The sequence below is a fragment of the Humulus lupulus genome, chromosome 4, assembly GCF_963169125.1.
Source record: "Humulus lupulus chromosome 4, drHumLupu1.1, whole genome shotgun sequence".
NCBI classification, from domain to species: Eukaryota; Viridiplantae; Streptophyta; class Magnoliopsida; order Rosales; family Cannabaceae; genus Humulus; species Humulus lupulus.
The window spans coordinates 63,592,970-63,614,802 of NC_084796.1; positions in this window are offsets into that span (position 1 = coordinate 63,592,970).

Here is a 21,833-nt window from a genome sequence, read left to right on the forward strand (position 1 = left end):
TATTTTGATAACATTTTTTGTTTGTTATATTATATAAACCATAACGATTTTTTACGCTTATAATATGTTTTTAAATAATAACATATAGTAATAAAATTTTAAATTTTATTTTGATAAGTATACTTATAAGGTTTTTTTTTAATTAAAAGATTTTCATTATTGTATTTTGATAAAAAAAAATTCAAAATTAATCATAAAATGTAATTCTCAATAGATTGATAAACCATAAGTATTACATTAAACAATAACTAATTCAAACCATGAATGTGTCTACTTCATGAGATCTTAGTTCTAACTTAGGTTTGAAAGCATAACATAATACAGTTTTATAATCTTGAACAATTTTTACTTCAAAAATAAAAAATAGAAACATTACAAGATACACAAAAGTAAACGAAACTTGCTCCATCCTTCAATTCATCATCCTTTGTGCACTTGTCTTTGTTGTGAGTCCATTTGCTTAGCTACAACAAAATTTAAATAATTAATGCTTCAACTTAAAGTTATAGTAAACTAAAAGAGTACATAAAAAAAGTTAATTACCTAATTATAATTTTATCAACTGGCCATGCAATTATACTACCTATAGCATCTTCTATAGTAGACATAATTGTTGAAGGCCTCCACAGAAATGCATCATTCTTTCTCACAAGATCTATCCCCACTTTCATAGCACTAGGCCCAAGAGGAACATGGTGAACCTCATCCTTTGGGTCACTTGAAATAAAATAACCTTCTGAAACAATTTCTCCAGATCCAATCCAATCTAATATTTTGCATTTGGAGCCATTGATTTTAATGCAGATATTAGTGAAATAACAACTATAATTGATACTACAACTCAAACTAATCCATACCTCTATAGGTGTTTGGCTAGAGTCAGAAAGTTTTAATGACAAACGTATGCCCCCAATCCCATCATAATAGAGAGGTACCTGCCAAGAAAGAGATGAGGTTAACCATACAATCTACAACACAAAAATTATTGGTGCTCACAGATTCATAAGTAAATTCACGACATAAAAAAATAAGCCTATAAACAGAACCAATACAGGGGAATATTTATCCCCAAGAGATTAAAATGGCCATGGCACTCACATGGCTTCAACAATAGTTGGGTATTTTTAGTTAATAAAATATAAAATATTAAATAGATCTTAATAAATACTTACACTATAGCCACTATAAAGAAAAAATAAACTTCATTCAATACAAACCAAAAGAAACACAACTAATTGGGCTTCACTCAAAGACACATAGATAGTGAATAAAACATTTCACAAATCCAAATTTTTAGACAATCAACCCGAGCTCTAATTTAATTTTTTTAATAATTGTCTACTCAAACTACTATTCACTAATCTCATAAAACTGTATTGCATTATTATTATTATTTGAAAAACAGAGAAGAAGATAAGACAATGTTAGCAGCATATACATATGTATGTATACGTTTTAGTATTGTTATTATTATTTGAAACTCTTGTTTTAGTGTGTACAAAATATATTTAAAAAGAAAGTCACCGCCCCTATAAATGTGCACAGCAAGCAGGAAAATCAGAAAATAAAAAAAACATAAATATATATTATTACATATATGGTGTATTCATATATCCACTTGATATCTTTTTGATAATTTTGTGTGGTGATGAATGTTGATAAAGCTATAGTTTGCGCTAATATAACTAGTTTTACTCAGGGTTGTACTGCAACAGTGCTTCTGGTATGGACTGATGGTGCTGAAAATTTCTTTGCACAATGTGCAAATGTGGGGGACTCAACATATGTTATGAAGTACGTATCATGTTATTTTTGTCTTCCTTAAATATATCTCTTTAAAATTAAAATATCATGAACCAACCCAACCAGAAATGAAATTCAAATAAATCACAAACTGAGAATAAACTTAAGCAATTGATGAAACACATTAACGCACACATAATCATGACAATGAACTTATGATGTTTTAATACAGTTTAGTAACTACTTTCACGTATCATGTTATTTTTGTCTTCCTTAAATATATCTCTGTAAAATTATTATTGTTTAATACTTATTAGATGTGGTCCAAATATAATTATAGAAGCACCTGCATTGTAATTTATACCAGCAGCATGATAATTTATACTGAATATGTTTAATTGTAGCAGTGCCAATGGGAAACCGATTAAGATGATGGAGGACCATAGAGTAGTTAGTCATACTGAAAGACTGAGAATGGAAGAAAGAGGAGAGCCACTGAGAGATGGGGAAACATGATTATGCGGTACTTAAACTTCATTTTTTTTGTTTTTGGACTACCATAATCTTAAATAAAGAAGTAGTCACTTTTTGCCTTTTCTTCAGGCTTGAATCTTGCTCAGATGCTTGGAGACAAGTTTCTTAAAGAGAAAGATGCTCGGTTCAGTTCAGAACCATTTTATATATTGGTTCTAGTCTTTGTACTATTAGAAGGGATAATGGTTTTTGTACACAATTATAGACAGACAGTTTCCTTCATGTTTATGTTTTTGGATCATAATTTTGATTCTATTTTCTAATATAAATTTCTAATTCTATTGTGACTATCAGTTTTTCTCTTTCTTTCCTTTGTGCCTAAATATAGTGAGGCTTGGACTCTACTTTGACTCTCAGATGATTCTCTTCTATGGATGAATATTCTGCTGAACTATAAAGGTGTGATTTAGTTTGGTTTTAGTATTTTAGCAGTTGACTATATAAGGTGTGATGCAACTGTAGTGGTCAAGATGTATATGAATTATAATGGGTTTCTTTTTATTAAATCCATAATAGTCTACTTATATGCACTGCAAATAACATATGCCCATGCATCAGAGCAATTACACTTGATAATTGAAATGATCTATTGCAACATCTAGGAACTACTATATAGGAAAAGTTTAAGCTGCTACATGTTGCAGTATCTGGTTATTCTAAAATTTACTAATACTATCTGTAGGAATTGGTTCGGTCAGCTATGCTGACCTGTTCATTTCAGTCACTAACAACTTAATTGTTTTACTCTTCTTAGTAATGTTAGTTAAGTATAGTTGTCTATAAATAGACATTACATTGTACAGGTTATTTTTAATGAAAATTTACATTGTATTAGCTCTGTAATCTTGTAAACAAAATGATATAGAAGGCTTTCAAGATTGTAATGTGGATTGATATTCAGCAATAAAGAAAGTGGCTATTTCATTCAAATTCTCTTCTTCTTCTCACCTCTGTTTTTTAATTTTCTCTGTCTAAAGTTCTATAAGATTATTCTTAAGCTATTTGATCAATTGTATTTGATTAAGGATTCACAACACTATCAGCAGAGATTTTATTGGAAAAACAAACTGGAATACCATAAAAAGTTTAGTTTCCTGGGGTACAAACAGAACATTAAACTACCATGTGAAAATGACTTGTCTTGACCAGGGGAAAACTACAATAAAAAACTTCAGTTATTTGTATACTTTTTATGTAGAAGAAATATATTTATTATGAGAATCTCTCTAATCTTTCTATTTAGTTATATAAATATTATATTCTTAATATATTTTTTTTTTATATAGTATTAATGTTTGTTTGTTTTTATTTTGAACGATTAAGATTCTTTAATTTTCTTGCTGATTTTACCTAAGTTTAATATTTGGCCTTAAATATGAAATCTTTTATCCTTTTTCTTCTTAATGGAATATGAATTTGAAGATTTTTTATTGTTTACTTTTTTGTATTTTAGTACTATGAGCCAAAGATTCATGTATTGTTATTGTTTTAGTTTGTAAACTTTGTATAAGATAAGATTTTTTAAAAAAAACCTATAATCTATTATTTGCTTTATTGTGAATTATATATATTGCATTAATTATAGTAGCCTGTATTTTAAAAGTTTGTCATTTTGTTTCTGTTTTGTTTATCCTTATGATACTACAGTTGGTGTGTCTGAGTTGCATGTGGTGGATTTATCATGGAAACAGTGGTTGGAGTTGAGATTAGTGATGAATGGAAGTTTGAAGAAAGCGGGTTTTTTTAAAACAGTACCTCTTCTTTGTCTTCGCCCAAGTATATTGCCGATCCAGTTGTATACAAGCTTGTTCGAGTACATTTCTCCTTAATGTTCTTATTAATCTTGTTCATTTCACTTATGGACAAAGTGTGTTTTTTTCTATTCTTGAGAAGGCATGAAAATGTATTGAAACCTTACCCCCTTTCTTTTCTAAAGAGTTGCATGTGGCACAGACCCAGTAGATGAGCAATGGAAGTGTAGACAGGATAGGATGTTAGATATTTTGAAACAGATTTATTATCTTGTATAATGGTTTTATTTTGTTGATATTAATGACCTGAACAATGTGACTGGCAGCCATTATTTGATAAGTGTAATGTTTTTTACAGGGCTAGGGATGAGAATTGCTGTATATGATTTGTTTTTTTTTTTGTTGCAGAAGCTCTATGAGTTGCTTTTTTTTTTCTTCTTCTTCTTCTAATCTTCCCCTCTCCCCTCCACCATCTTTAATATTTTGCGATTCAGGTTGAAGGTGATGGGAGATTTGTTCCTGCAACAGATGATGAAGTAATGGAGGTTGAGGATTTTCTTGTAGATGACAAAACTGAAATGCATGATGTTGTGGATGGTGGGAAGAATGCAGAGTGCTTGTCGAGTGAAGGTTTTGCTAGTGAGAGGCTTCAGTTGGAAAGTTCAAAAGGTTTTTCATGTTACCATTATCTCATATTTATACTTATTTATTTCTACCTTTTCTATTACTATTATTGTGCTGAAATTATACAAGCTACACAAAATGTATATAGTTTTCAGAATCAAGTGAAGACTTCTGTATCTATCAACTGCAAAGATTTTAGCCTTTTTGTTTTTCGAAGAAGGGGGCAAATGATGGGTTCTCTTCCACTTCAGTTTTCTTGTAGATGTCTTAAAGCTCAATTTTTCAGTCTGAATAGGTGGTTTTGATCATTTCTTTCCCATTTCTTAGGAATTTTAAGGCTGTTTTTAAAATCATCACTAGGGCAATATTTTATGTAGATTTTCTTCTCTCTTTCTCTCTCTTCAATTTAGTGCAAATAACAGAATTATATTCATAATGAGATAGAAGGTTTATCTGGTCTTGTAGACTAAGATTGGTTATCATGTGATTATTTATTATATTTCTATTGTTTTTTTTAATGTTATTCATAGTTTTAAAATTTTGTCCCACATTGATGTAAACCAAATACCTCATCAGTTTGCATGGTGTCTCCGCTATGAGCTTAGATGGGTCGTGATCACTCTAGATGCAACAAAATATTTTATAGTTAGTGCTCTACTAAAAAGGAGTATTTCTTATGGAAACTAAAAGGCAACAACAAGATAATTTGGATGAAGAGAATGATGGGGCACCTGAAGCAAGCATGTCCTTCCATCAATGAGAAGTCGAGTTCCTGCTGCTTCTTCCTCTGCATATATCACATGACTGTTTCCATCCAGCTGTAGAGAAAATACAAACATGTTGTAGTTATCAGTTAGAATCTGAAATACAGAATAGACAAAGACATTCTATTTACAGGGCCTACTAGAAAAAAAATTTCCTCTGGTAATTATAGACAAAGTATAACTTGGGAGTCAAGTATTCTCATATTCTAAGAGGGAGGGCTCATCAACTTTATGGGAATGAAAAAACACTTGAGGTTGCACATGTTGTGTAATAAAAATAACAAATTTATTAATTGTAGCAACTTGAATTTTATATAATTTCCTCATATACATCCACATTTACTATCAGGCAAACAAGAAAGTAGACAGCGGAACAATTACTAGCAATATAATAAGTTTCAGTTCAAAAGGTACAGAGAATACACTTGCCTAGGCTGTTCCAATCCAAATAAATTAAAATTAATGACTTCTTTGCTTGCACTCACACCACAGTTTATTTCAAAGGAGACAATATAATATAATTGGTTTCAACATCAACATCCATACGAAATGGTTTTTCTTTCCTTGTTAGATTCAAAATACATTTGTTTGTCTCATAACAATCAATATGGGTAGGAGTACTTCGGAATCAAGTCCTCGTGAAACCTTTAATGCTTAATAATGTTTCAAGCTTTTCAATTTACTAACTTCTTAAAAGCCATATTTTCAAGATCTGTGGTGTTCTGGGAAAATAGCTGTGACATATCAATCTACAACATTCAGCCAACAGTTATCAATATTTTCAAGATCTGTGGTGTTCTTTCACAACAGTTATCTTCCTCAAAGTTCAGCTCTTATTCTGTCAACAACTCTTAGAAAGTTCTTTCACAACAGTTATCTTGCATATCAATCTAGTTTCTATCAAAGATGGGTTTTTTATCATATCAATCTACAACATTCAGCCAACAATTTATATTATCAGGGATGAGAGAAACGAACCTGAGATAGTGGGCGTGAGGCAGAGAAGCTCCACTCTGAAGCGTGACTTCGTGAGGCGGAGAAAGAGCTCGACTCTGGAGCGAGTCTTCGTGAGGGCGGTGAGGCAGAGATGAGTTGAGGGCGGAGAGACTTCGTGAGGGCGGTGAGGCAGAGATGAGTTGAGGGCGGAGAGACCTCGTGAGGGCAGTGAGTCTTCGTGAGGGCGGAGAGGGTGGTGAGGGCGGTGAGGCAGAGATGAGTTGAGGGCGGAGAGACCTCGTGAGGGCGGTGAGGGCGGTGAGTCTTCGTGGAGGCTGAGAGAAAGGGTAACTTAGAGAAAGGCTGAGAGAAAGGGAATTTGGCAGAAATTCATTTTGGCGCCTGAGTTTTTAGTCATATGGCGCCAAAATCAGACCCGTGTGTTTTTAATCCCCACTATTCACATCCGTGTGTTTTTAATCCCCCACTTAATAATAGCACTTCTAAATATATGCTATTCTTTAATGTAATATATACTAAATATTGTTGTAGTGGTTCCTTAAACCCTGTTTTTTGGATCCCATGTACCAAACATTTATTTTAATGAAAATTAATCGTTATGATCAAAATCTTTTAGCCCTAACCTGATTATAACTTTAGGATCATGTTTTACTTAAATGACTTGATTAGCAAGTCTTGCACTATTTTAAATACACAGTGTAACGGTCTTGGTCATACAGGGTGTTACAATAAGTGTGGTTGGACCTAAGGTGTTCAGAAATGTATGATGGACCTAAGTGATGTTTGGTAGGCTCGGTTGCCAAAATTGTATGAGGGACTTATGTCCGGGGCTTAATTGCCACCTCTGTATAAGCACTTATCTTTTTCTTATACATGCCTTGTTATTATAACCTATGACTATGACCTATGACTATGACCTATGATTATGATCTATGACCTAGGATATATTTTGAGCTTGTATGATTAGTATAAATTAGCATTGTTATGAACTCTTGTATGAACTGATGTTATGATTGTTATGACTAGGTGATTATATGATTTGTTATTTATGATGTGTTTATGACTAATGTTATGATTGCAGGATATAATTTATGATCTCGATCTATATGTGATTTTTCGTATGATGGTAATATAGGATAGATTATGACCTTGGTTTCTGTTATGAATATAGCATTGCATGTGAAATTATTCATTGTGAGTTTATGATTGATTTCTGTATGATTTGTTGTGTATTTTCCTTACTGAGCTTAAAAGCTCATTCCTCTCTTTTATTTTTGCAGAATAAGTTAACCTTAGATGATTGGTGGCGAGCGGATTCCCAATAGCAAGACTGGTGTGAATATGTGGGGGCAGTATAGCCGCATGTTATTTTCTTGGGAAATTATGAACTTTATGATTTAATGTTGCCTAGTTTTAATTTTATTTTACTGTAATAATTATTATTTATTTTTCCTAAACCCGGGATATATTTATTTTAAATTATCAATAAAGAAGGCAACACTTGTTACGATTTATTACGTTAATTTTTCAACATCTTTATTTACTACAATTATAGCTAGAATTTAGGGTGTTACAAGTGGTATCAGAAACCACGGTTATACTGGTCCAGAACGTTCTCACATATTCATACAAGTCAGAAAAAGGGGTCGTCTCGTTACCAAGTAAGTACCTTGTTTCGCTTATATTATTTATGACCCTAGTAATTTACAATCTATTTTGATTTCAGAGTCTAGAACAATGAATCGTAATGTGATTAGAGTCGTATCTAATATAGAAGATTAGATATTTAGTTTAGTAGATTTTTTTTTTTTAAATAAGACGTTTTAGTATAACTTCCTTTAGTTTGTTATGGATATTTATTTGTTTCAAATAAAGTTTTTATTTTTATATTAATTTTGAAATTTTGTATTGTTTTTTTTATAATGTCGATTTTTATGGATTTTGATAATATTAAAATGGTTTTAAAATATATTTTGGATTCAATTGAAAGTGTAAGGTTTAAATTCCTCTCTTATGGGTTAGCTCATTCGTGAAGGCCCATTTTCTTTGCATTATTAGATTGGATCTAATTAAAATGAATAACAATTAATAATGCAAGGGTTGAAATTCCTATCTTTTTGGTTCAAGTGGAAGTTAGGGGGCTGTGACGCCCCACATCACTATGGCTGCTTTCTGGAATGACGACTGGCCCTACAAACCAAGACAAGTCTTTCCAGCGTGCTTTGTCCTCACTCGCACACTTCCTGGGAAAACTTCCCAGGAGGTCACCCATCCCTAGATTACTCCAGGCCAAGCACGCTTAACCATGGAGTTCTTAAGTGATGGGCTACCGAAAAGAAGATGCACCTTCCTGATATAGGTAGTACCCATCAATCCATTTAAGCCCTCTTCGACATTGTAGTCCCATACCTACACAGTCTTAGAATCATTACACTTGACCTTCCCCAGGCGGTGTGGGATTGCACAGCTTACCCGGTCTTTCCCCTTACGGATCACGGGAATTTGACTGTCACAGGGGCCTTAGTAGTGGGTACGATATACTGAACCCAGCTCTCCTCCATGGAAGATTCAATTGTTAAGACACATTTACCGAATTGGACTTAATTGTAATAGGGTAGTTTTAATATATAGATGGACCTAACAGACAGTAGTACAATAGGCTAGGTTTATTTTTTTTTTCTGTCTTGGTTTTTACAGAAAAGAAAATGGAGCAGGAACTAAGAAGATCCGGATGACTGAATGAACAAGAAATCAAACAGGAAAGAGGACAAGGAAGAAGCCGATGAATGGCTTCGTTCGATAGAATCCATATTGGAACATATGCGCTTGGGAAACGAGGATTGAATATCATGAGCCTTAAGATTACATAAGAAAGATGCCCTCATCTGGTGGGATATAGTGAAGCAAACCCGAAATATAAACATTTTGACATGGGACGAGTTTGTCCTGGTGTTCAACAAAAAGTATTGCAGTCCTATGATTCTAGCCACAAGGGTGGACGAATTCATCGTGTTTACTCAAGGGAATTCGACTGTGACGAAATACGCCAGAAAATTCGACCGACTGGCCAAGTTTGCAGTGGACATGGTACCCACTAAGGCGTTACGAATTCAAAGATTTGTAGAAGGGTTGAAGCCAATGATTCCCGAGATGTAAAGTTGCTTCAGAGAATAGCCACATACGTGGGAACATTAGAAATAGCTCAGGAAGTCGAGCAGGCGAAGGATAAAACCTAGAAAGAAGGAGCGGCCAGAAAGACGTCAATAAAAGCAATTATGAACAAAACGACCACAAAAGGAAACACGATGGTGGTCATAACCAAAAGTCAGACAAGAAAGGGAAAATTATGTCAGTAGGCAATGGGAATAAGAAGTCTTACGTAGAATATCCTCAATGCCCAATTTGTAGAGAAAACATTCAGGAGAATGCCGATATAAGACTAGAGGTTGCTTCAATTGTGGAAACCAAGGTCATCTCAAGAAAGACTACCCAAAATTGAGAGACCAAAAGAAGGACAAAAAGCTAATACCAGCCAAAGTTTTCACTCTTACCTAAGGTGAGGTGGAAACTAGCAATACAATAGTAACGAGTCAGATCACAATCTCTGGCAAGCAATTCAATGTTTTATTCGATTTAGGAGCGATGCATTCCTTTGTCTTTATGAATATGATTGATAGCTTAGATAAGCCGTGCGAGCTTTTTAGAGATAAGTTTGTCACAGAATTACCCTCGGGGGAAATAATGTTCTCTAGTAAAGGGGTGTGTAGCGTTATAGTTAGAATCGAAGGAAGAGAATTACTAGTAGATTTGATCGAGTTAGACCTTAAGGACTATGATATAAGGAATGGATTGGTTAGAAAAATATGGGGCGGCCATTGACTGTAAGGGGTAAGACGGTCAATTTTCAAACAGAAGATGGCGAGAAGTTCACTTACAGAGGAGTAATTTCTAGAACTCTCATACGGTAGTCTCAGGTCTCAAAGCTCAACGTTTAATCGGTAGTGGTTGCCAGGCGTTTCTAGCCAGCATAGTAGACAAGTCACGAGAGATGTAACTCGAACTAAAGAATGTGCACATAGTTGCGAATTTCCTGAGGTATTTCTAGAAGATCTACCAAGATTACCTCCGAGTAGGGAGATCGAGTTTGAAATAGAGTTGGCACCGAAAACGACATCAATATCAAAAAAATTCATATAGGATGGCACCGACAGAGCTTAAGGAATTAAAGATACAACTGCAAGAGATTTTAGACAAGGGTTTCATTAGACCAAGCTTTTCGCCTTGGGGTGCACCAATGCTTTTTGTCAAGAAAAATGACGGGAGCATGAGAAACTGCATAGATTATCGCGAGCTAAACAAAGTGATGATCAAGAACAAGTATCATTTGCCTCGAATAGATGATCTTTTTGATCAATTGCAAGGATCCACGATGTTCTCAAAGATAGATCTATGGTCAAGATATCACCAACTAAGAGTACAAGAGGAGGAGATCCCAAAGATGGCTTTCAAGACTCGATATGGACATGACAAGTTCTTAGCAATGTCATTTGGATTGACAAACGCACTAGCCGCATTCATGGACCTTATGAACCGAGTATTTAAGGATTACTTGGATAAGTTCATGGTGGTATTCATTGACGACATACTAATCTACTCAAAGAAGGAAGTGGAACATGAATGGCACCTGAGACTTACGTTAGAAGGACTCAAGAAACACCAATTATACGCCAAGTTTAAGAAATGTGAATTCTAGCTAGAGAAGGTGGCATTTTTAGGACACATCGTATCCAAAAATGGCGTAGAAGTAGACCCAAGCAAGATAGCCGTTGTGAAAGACTGGCCCATGCCTAAGAGTGCCACCAAAGTAAGAAGTTTTCTGGGCTTAGCAGGAGACTACAAACGATTTGTTGAAGGCTTCTCCAAAATAGCTACTGTTATCCAAAAAATTGGCATTTGATAACGTGGCAAGTAATCCCTGGACACGTGGCTGACACCTGAAAAAGCTCTGTTAGTACATCGACCAGAAGACGTATTAGAAATAGTTAGCGGCCCAGTCTTACCTGCGACCAGTCTGGTCGCAAGTTCCACATGCGATGTAATATTACTGTAAAGATCTTTGTAGATCCCGAATTTAACTCACACAATCTCCTAAATATCCGGTTATTTAGGAGAGAATATCGGAAACTAAATTATGTAATCCCCCTTGAGCCTATAAGTAGAAAAAGATAGCTCAAGGGAGGGGGCTTTTGGCTTTCGAATTACGTGATACTAGTATAATTCTATCTGAAATATTGTATTGTTCTTCAGAGGCTGGTGAAACTCATTGAACCCTAGTTCTTTGATCACTCCTTTGATTCTTATATCAATAACAGTCTAAGTGGACGTAGGTCATTACCAGATCCTGGGGCCGAACCACTATAAAATATCGTGTTCTTTTTACTTTTTGCCATTCGATTCTTGTCAACACATTCATCCACATTAAGCATATTCTGACTCCGTGTCAGTTGGCCAAATTCTGGGTCAACATTCTGGTGCTCTCGTTGAGAGCTTGATTTATCATTGTTGAGAAAACCAATGGCGAAAACTGGAAGGAAAGCTGGACAGGCGGCCGCTGCTGCGCCATCAAACCCACCTCCTCCTCCCCCTGCAAGCGTGGCGGAAGATAAGCCACATCTGGACTTTGAGGAGGAAGAGATGGACGATGCAACGCTGAAAAGTACCCTGGGGGCGTTGCAGGGAGAGCTGGCTAACCTGAGAGCCAGTCAAGAGACTGCTGCCAAAGTTGTGGCGCGGCATCAGCAGGAGATTGAACGGTAGCGCGCGGAGTTGAGCGAAAGGCAGGCAGAGATGGACCGCCGCCAGAGCAAAGCCATGGCAGCCCTCAAGGCAGCCTTGCAACTGGCTAGGAATCAGGCCGCACCTGTCTCGCAGCCTGACCATCCTGCAAATGGGCCACCCCAGAGGGGTCCAAATTCTAGCCCACCAATCCAGCCCTCGAGTCCACAAAGGCCCAAGCAGCCTCAGGTGCCCCATGACGATGTCCTGATGGAGCCTGAGGCACAGCCTCCATCCCAGGCTGGTCGCGGAAATCCCCCGCAACAGAGGCAGAATAGGGCCGAGCATTAGCCTCGTAGTCCTAGACGCCGTAGGGGTGATGAGCCAAACCTACCGAACAGAGGTCAGTATCCCCTGGTAACAGGAGGGACTCAGAGTTAGGCTCTGCGGTCCGGGGTCCCCCATGGCATGATAATGCACGGGGACACCACGACCAGTGCAGGCCGCCCTCTAACGCTCGGAACGTTTCAGCTAGGGATGGAAATCAAGGGAATAGTTGATCCCACCATAGCCAATCGAGGTTCAGAGATGGCCATGGATGTAATGAGGCCGACTCAGGCAAGGGAAATGCTGGGAGGAGGAACGAAGAAAGAGGTAGAGGCGGGAGCCAGGTACCTCAAGATGACCAACCCAATAAACGGGACGCTGGGGGGCAGCCCAGGCAAAATAATGTCTTCAACCGGCTCGGGGGTAGCGAGCAGCGGAGAAGAGACGAGGATTTGCGAGACGCACTCAATGATCGCCGCGAGCGGCATGGCGAGAATGTCCCCCCAGCAACAGAGGCCACAACGATACCTGCTGATGTACAGGCCCAGATAGACGCCCTCAATCAGGCAGTGCAACAGCTGGTCGGGGGAAGGACATCTTATATCGACCACGATAGGAGGAAAGGCACTCCTTTCGTACAAAGGATAGCTAATGCAGAAACTCCAAGCAAGTTCAAAATGCCTACGCTTCCAAACTTTGACGGGTATGGAGATCCAGTGTCTCATGTCAATAAGTTTGAAATACAAATGGACATTCAAAAAGTGTCCAAAGACGCTCGGTGCAGGATCTTCCCTGCAACACTTTCTGAAGCCGCGCAGGAATGGTTTTTTAACTTCCCCCCCGCAAGGATAGTTTCCTGGGAAATGTTCGTAAGGGAGTTTTACGGACAGTTCTATGCAGGTCGTGTGCATCCGACCGAAGCAAACCAGCTGGTTGAAATTCGCCAGCAGGATGGAGAATCAGTGAAGGACTACATCCAGCGCTTTATGCGAGCAGCAGCTGGAGCAAAAACGGTGGGGAACGAAGGCAAAATGATGGCCATAACCGCGGGGGTTAGGCGTCGTTCTCCCCTCTGGAAAAGTCTTCGAAAGGAAGGGGTAAGAACTACCCAGGAGTTCCTGGACCGAGCTGATCGTTACATCAAGCTCAAAGATGCCATTGCCGATGATGGAAAGCCTTCTGGCAAGGATAAGAAAGCAGCCGAGCCTGCCAAGGCCGCCAATGGGTCCAAACCTAACGGCAACGGCAAAGGCAATGGGAACGGCAACGGCAATGGCAAGAATGGTGAAAAACGATCGTATAACGAGCCTTCCACCTCCGACAATAAACGCGCCAAGGGTAATCATTATGAACCTCAGTTCACTAACTACACTGCCCTCGTTGAGTCTCGGGGAGAGGTTTATCAGGCCACAAGTTCTAGTGTGCCTTATAAGAAGCCTGGCCCCATTCGAAAGGATATTTCGAAAAGAGACACTACCAAGTTCTGTCGTTATCATAACGACTACGGACATGACACCAACGAATGCAACCAGTTGAAAGACAAAATTGAGTTCCTTATTAGACAAGGACACTTGAGAAGATACGTACTGGCCTCGGGAAATTCCCAATGAGAAGCTCCGGATAGCAACGAGCAGGCGCCCACGCGCCAATGCTCGCCACCCTTACAGCCTGCCCCCGTGACTGGCACCTTATTGACCATTTGTGGAGGCCCGCACCTCGCGGGAAACAGTGGAAAGGCCAGGGAACGATATGCTCGGACTCTGCGCCACGACCAGGACATCGACATGATGACTGTGGAAGACCGCGCACCAAAAAAGGCTCGGTCAGAGGAAGGTGAAATAACCTTCTCTGACAGCGATGCCCAACATGTCCATTTCCCACATTCCAATCCGCTGGTCGTGGACATCCAGATGGCCAACATGATGGTAAAGAGAGTGCTGGTCGATACAGGAAGTTTAGTGAATATCCTGTATAAGTCTACACTGGAACGCATGAAATTGTCTGTTAAGGACTTGGAGCCCTGCAACCAAACAATATACGGCTTCTCTGGAGAAGGACTCGCCCCCGCCGGATTGATCAAACTACCAGTGACGACAGGTACGGCGCCTGCTACAAGGACATTACTCGCCACTTTTGTAGTGGTTGATTGTCCTTCGGCATACAATGCCGTCATTGGAAGGCCTATACTGGTTGATCTATGGGTCGTCATCTCTATGTGGCACTTGGCCATGAAGTTCCCAACAGACGCAGGGGTAGGACGCGTGTTGGGAAACCAAAGAGAAGCCAGAGAGTGCTACAACGCCTTGATCACAAAGGCGAAGAATGGAACGCCGAAGAGCACTACCTCAGATAGGTTGCAGATGGCAGTTGATACACAAGCCCAATCCGGTGATGAAGTCACCAAATAGGGTGTTGCCCAAAGTGAGGATAAAGATCTAGATCCTCGCTTTGGGGATTTTGAAGAAAACGTTGGACCCGTCGAGGACCTGGAGGAGGTCCAACTCGACGAAAAAGACCCGACCCGAGTAGTAAAGGTTGGGAAAAACTTAGAGCCTACCACGAAGCAAGCACTAGTGGAATTTTTGCGGAAGAACCAGGAATTTTTTGCCTGGTCACATAAAGACATGGCTGGGATAGATCCTGCAGTTATCAGCCATGTCCTGAACATAGACAAGACCTTTCCACCCGTGCAACAAAAGAGAAGGCTGCTCGATAAGGATAGATCGAGAGCCTTAAAAGAAGAAGTTGAAAGACTAAAGGAGAATGGGTTCATTAGGGTGGAATTTTATCCATCGTGGGTCTCCAATCCAGTGTTGGTTCCCAAGCCTAACGGAAAATGGCGGACCTGCGTGGATTTTACAGACCTCAATAAAGCCTGCCCAAAAGACTGCTTCCCACTCCCAAGAATTGACCAGCTGGTCGATGCAACTGCAGGGCACGAGATCCTCTCGTTCATGGATGCATATTCGGGCTACAACCAGATTAGCATGCATCCCCCCGACGAGGATCACACTAGCTTTCGGACCGATAATGGCTTATACTGTTACAAAGTAATGCCCTTCGGATTGAAAAACGCAGGTGCGACTTACCAACGGCTAGTCAACCACATGTTTAAGGAGCTGATCGGAGTAAACATGGAGGTATACGTGGACGACATGTTTAAGGCGGGAGGACATGTGAGGGATTTACAAGAATGCTTTGATGTATTGAACAAATACCAGATGAAGTTAAATCCCCTCAAATGTTCCTTCGGAGTTGGATCAGGGAAGTTTTTGGGGTTTATTGTAAATTCAAGAGGAATCGAGGCCAACCCCGACAAAATAAAAGCCCTGATCGACATGAAGTCGTCAGAAAGGATCATAGATGTACAAAGTTTAACCAGGAGAATCGCAGCCCTAAGTAGATTTATTTCGAAATCAACAGACAAGTGCGTCTCTTTTTTCAATCTACTTAGGGGAAATAAGAAGTTTGAATGGACAGGAGACTGCGAGCAAGCATTCCAGGCCTTGAAAACCCATATGGCACAATCTCCCATCTTATCAAAGCCAATCAAAGGAGAAACTTTGTTTATTTACCTGGCGATTACTGAAGTTGCTGCTAGCGCGGTACTAGTGCGAGAGGAAGAAGGCGTACGAAAAACAGTCTACTATGTCAGCAAGAGACTGATCGAGGCAGAGTTGAGATATCCACCAATCGAGAGGTTAGCTTATTGCTTAATCCTGGCCTCTAGGAAGCTACGTCCTTACTTCCAAGCCCATCCTATCAAAGTTTTAACTGACCAGCCCCTACGACAAGTCTTGCAAAAACCAGAGGCGGCTGGGCGATTATTAAAATGGGCAGTCGAACTAGGGCAGTTCGACATAACTTATTCACCGCGAGCAGCAGTAAAAGGACAAGTCTTGGCCGATCTTATTGCAGAATTCACCAAACTCCCAGACAGCGAGCAGTGCGAACAGCCTAATGCGCCTGAGCCTCAAGAGCAAGCTCCTTCGTGGAGGTTATTCACGGATAGGTCGTCCAACGAATCCCATGCTGGAGTGGGAGTGATATTGATAACGCCGGAAGGGCATCGATTTCACTGCGCCATTAGGTTCGACTTCACCGCGTCGAATAATGAAGCTGAATACGAAGCACTCCTCGCTGGATTAAGAATGGCGAAGGATATGAGCATAAAGACGCTTGATATCTACAGTGATTCACAGCTGGTGGTGAATCAAGTTCTAGGAGAATATCAAGCCCGAGGCTTAAAAATGGTGGCCTACTTGAATAAAACAAAAGACCTGCTAGCCCAGTTCATGAAATACACCCTCCAGCAAATTCCGCGAGATAAGAATTCAAATGCAGATGCCTTAGCAAAACTCGCAAGCGCAAAGGATGCTGACACTTTGAACATTGTCCCAGTAGAAAGACTGAGTGAGCCAAGCATACAAGTGGTCGAATCCAGTATGGAGATTCGAATGGAGGATACATGGATGGCACCTTATTTGGAGTATCTGACGAACGGTGTGCTACCAGCCGATAGAAACAAAGCCAGAACTCTACAAAGGCGAGCCGCTAGGTACATACTGGTCGATGGTATTATGTACCAAAGAGGATATTCAATGCCACTACTCAGATGCGTTACACCGGAAAAAGCTAAGGAACTCATGAAAGAGGTGCATGAAGGCTTCTGCGGTGATCACGCTGGGGGGCAGAGTTTGGCAAAGAAGATTCTAAGGCAAGGCTACTTCTGGCCAACTATGAACGAGGATTCGATGGAGTTTATACGAAGATGCGATAAATGTCAAAGGTTCTCCAAGATTCCACTAGCAGCTCCAAACGAATTAAAACAGATGCAAAGCCCGTGGCCTTTTGCAGTATGGGGAATAGATTTGATTGGATCCTTACCTACAGGGAAAGGCGGAGTAAAGTATGCAGTCGTGGAAGTTGATTACTTCACCAAATGGGCCGAAGCTGAACCACTCGCTACCATCACGAACAAGAAAGTTCTTGACTTTGTTATCAAGAATATTGTCTGTCGATATGGTTTTCCTAGAAAGATAGTTTCAGACAACGGAACCCAATTTGACAGCGGCTTATTCACCAACTTCTGCGAAAGACATGGAGTTATTAAAATCTTTTCTTCAGTTGCACACCCCCAAGCAAATGGGCAGGTCAAAGTCGTGAATAAATTTCTTAAAGATACCCTGAAGAAGAGGCTTGAAGAAGCTAAAGGAGCATGGCCAGAGCAGCTGCCTGAAGTCCTCTGGTTGTATAGAACGTCTCACCGAACAGCGACAGGACATACCCCATTTTCTTTAGCCTACGGATATGAGGTGATGTTGCCTGTCGAATTAGATCCCCCCTCACATCGACGCCTAACATACGACCAAGACCAGAATAGCCAACTGATGATGGAATCCCTAGACTCGATTGACGAGATACGGGAGAAGGCCCAACTCCGAGTTGCTGTGTACCAGCAAAAAGTCGCCCGGTACTTTAACTCCAAAGTTAAAGAAAGAAAATTCAACGTCGGTGACTTGGTGCTACGACGAGTTTTCTTGAATACACGCGACCCTACTGCTGGAGTGCTCGGACCTAATTGGGAAGGACCTTACCAGATTGAAGAAGTCCTTCATCCGGGCACCTACAAACTTGCACTCCTAAACGGAGATCTCGTTCCACGTTATTGGAATGGAGAACACATGCGCAAGTACTATCAGTGAACAGCCCTTTTTAAAGGACTGGCTTGTATTAAAACTTTACTTTTTACAAGTTTTGCAAAGAGGGTTAGCCACGTTGCATGGCTAATCGCTCGTATATGTAAGATTCTATCTCAGAATCACTCATAAAGACATGTTTAGTCCATTTTTAATACGAGATTATAAGGGACTGTGCACAGCCAGTCATTCTTGCCAACTTTTGTAAATTTATATTTACAAGTATTTGTTCATTACATGTGTTGTTTTGCTGTATTACAAGTATTATTTTTCACCCGAGCAGAAATGTTCGAACAGGTCGTGGTCAAGGCAAGTGACCAAGAACCTAAAGCTCCTCGATCACTTGGGGGGCATATAAGGCACATCGATAGCAAAGCGTACCATGAGGTATGTAAACACATGAACAAAATGAGTGAAAGCATGCTAAGGTACTTAGAGTATTTTTCAAAATTTATATTTTGTTAAATCAAGCCAAAGTACTATGCTAAGTTCGGTCATACGAACAAATGTTATAGCATCATGATGTAATCTTTTACACCGCAAGCATCACTGCTTGGATGTAACTGTTCAAATAAAAGAAAAGGTTTGCTGCCCATGCAGCAAATTCAAAAAAAGTATTGTCTTTACATCACGACCCGTGGGTCATATAATCAAAAAGAAAAAATAATAAAGCTCAAGAGGCATTGGGAGCCGGAGGGTCTTTATCAGCATTCTGGTTGGCAGCATTTTTAGCAGCTCCTTCTTCCTCTACGCCAGCAATGCTTGGGGAAGCAGGGACCCTGGCTCTTGCCTCCTCTTCATCCAGTTGAGCGGTGCAGCGAGCCAACTCGGCAGTCCTAACATCTTCTGAAAGATAGCTGAAGTCATCACCCTGATTGTGTTTCCAGAAGTTGTAAAAACACCGAAGCGTCGTCCTCTTATATCTGTCCAGATTCTTGGAGTTGTCAAGCTCCATCTACTTTACTTTGCCCTCAAGAGTAGCAATGGCCTCGTCCTTGGACTTATGCTCCTCTTCCAGTCTCTTGCGTTCGCGATACTGGACTCGGCTGGCCTCCTGATACTCCTCCCTCTGCTTTATTATAGCTGCCTTCGTAGCTTCAGCCTCTGACAGCTTTGTCACCGCGGCATCCCTCTGCGGAACCATCGCCTCCAACTCCTTTGCATGCCATGCCTCTGCAGCAGAAAGTTCCTCGGCCACTTTCACGTGGTGCCTCTCGATAGCCTTTGCCCGAGCCTGTTCGATGGTGGCCTGGGTGCGGGTACGAGCAGCAGTTGCAGACAGCAAAGCCTGAGGACAAAAGATAAAGTTAGAACATGTTGCAAAGAATAAAAGACTAAAGCCTATGAAATAAAGAAGCACTTAAGCTGGCTATTTCGTTCAGGGTCCTGTTCAAGATTTGGTCGACCACCATGCTCTCTGCCTCAACCAACGCATTTTTGACGCGGTCGTTCTTCGCGATGTGCGCGAGGCAGTCTTTGGCTGCTTGTAAGGCATGGCTCGAGATTTTGGCCCCATGAGCTTCTTCCCGCTTATTTTGTTCCCTGGTGGGCGCAGCCGGAGGGTTTGGCGGGGCAGGAGGAGTCTGCTTCTCAGCAGGAGTCGGAGGATGAGCAAAAGTTTGCCCAGCTGGCATGTCCTTGGGAGGGTCTTCTGTTCGACTCTTTTTGGCGGGTCCCTGGCTTGTTTCGCCGGTGTGTCTCCTTGACGACTTTCGCCGGAGCTGAGAAACTTCATCTTCCTCCTCAACCTGATATAGTTCGAAGATATTAGGGGTGGCCATATCTGTATACAAGTAAACACATGCAAAGGATAAGATAGAGGCAGATGATAATTCTTTATCCAACGGAAAAGAAGGTCACAAAGTTAATACCCGAGCTACAACTACTGGTCGCTATACTATTGACTCTATTAGTCACACACTCACTATCTGGCACGAAGAAGTCTGGCCCTAGATGTGGAGTATATGTAAAGTTGCCCTCCCTGTCAAACAAGTGACAGGGAATTGGCAAGCTATTTAAAAGCAAAATAATTTTACCATTCTCATCAGAGGATTCCCCCAAGTCCACAACCAGCTCTTTGGCCTTTTGTTTCCCCTTGCCTTGGGGAGCAGAAGGCCTTTCTACGGAAGGATTGCCCGTGGGCTCCCTGATTGTAACCCCCGTTGGCCTCCTTCGAGGAGGGGACGCGGGAGGTTGCTGCTCGGGAACCCCCTCGGCAGTGGCATCGGCTACCACGGATCCTCTTGTTTCATGGCGAGGAGCCAGGAGGCCAGACAGCCTTAGGTTTTCATCAGTAACCAGGGACTTGACGCTTTTTTCTGCGTCAGTCATCCTGGGCAATGCATTGGACCACAACACCATGTCGGGTGTTGGGGTTGGACGTAACCATGGGCCTGAAAAAAAAAAGTATAGTTTGAGAAGAATGAAGAGAGACTCTTTGATTAAAAAATGTCGACTAGTAAAAGACGGCACTTACCTCCTCGAGCGAAGGCCAGGTTGTTGCTGGTTATGTCCGGAGTAAGGACGTACTCCTTATTGTACTGCCCCACGTTAGATATGTGCGTGGTGTCACTCAGGAATGTCCGGTTTGTCTCCTGGTGATAGAGGTGGAAGAAACCCGTCCCATATTGTTGCGGGTTGGATTTAAGGTCGAAAAGATAATTGACCTCGTGGGGGGTAGGTTCTGGCCATTTTTTAAGTTTGTACAGGATATAGAGTGCGGCCAACATTCTATATCCGTTTGGAGTAATTTGGAAGGGGGCGACGTCGAAATAATTAGCCACCCCCTGATAAAAAGGATGTAGAGGGAGGAAAGCCCCTGCCTCTATGTGATACCGAGACCAGGCGCTATATATACCTCCGGGGAGGTTAGCCCCTTGATCTGCAGCACGAATTTTAATGGAAACCCCTGTGAGGGGATACTTCCTGAAATAGTTAGCAACCATCCGAAGGGTCACTGAGCTGGTCGGGGAAGTATACCACTCGACATCAGGCAGATTCTGATGGCGAAGGCGAGCTCTAATTTGGATGTTAGGGTTAGGAACAGGATTGTTTCGACTGCTGGTCGAGGGAACCCTAGCCTACGAATCAGGCTGGGCAGGAAGGTTTGGACTATCGTCAGAGTCAGGTCTTCTCTTGCCTGAGGATTTGGAATGACCCATTTGAGGAGGAGAAGGACGAGGTCTGGAAGAGGATCGTGAGAAGGGAATCTCGTGGATTCGGTTGGCCGGTTGTTCTTCGCCTTCGAGCAGCTGGGCAAGAAGATCGTCGTCGATGGGTCGTTCACCTCCCCACAAATCTGGCATCAATGTCTGCAAACAGAAGAATGGGGAGGTGAGGATAGAGAATTTTTAAAGGCTTTTTAGAATAACGCTGGTCGAGTATACAAGCCAAGCTTTTATACAACAGCATTCTAACAAAAAGCTAAATTTTTCCACACGAACAGTTTGAAAATACGAATCAGAGGGTGAAAGTAAAAAGTTTTTCAAAAAATATTTTTCAACTCCCCTTAGGGCGGGAAAAACCTATTTTCCAACTGGCCTAAAGATCGAAATTTTACTTCGATTTTACGTCCTAAAAGTATGATCCCGACTATTAAACTAACTCGTAACCCTTTTTTCGCCTACAAGACATTCTACTCACAAGTATCTCAAACCAGA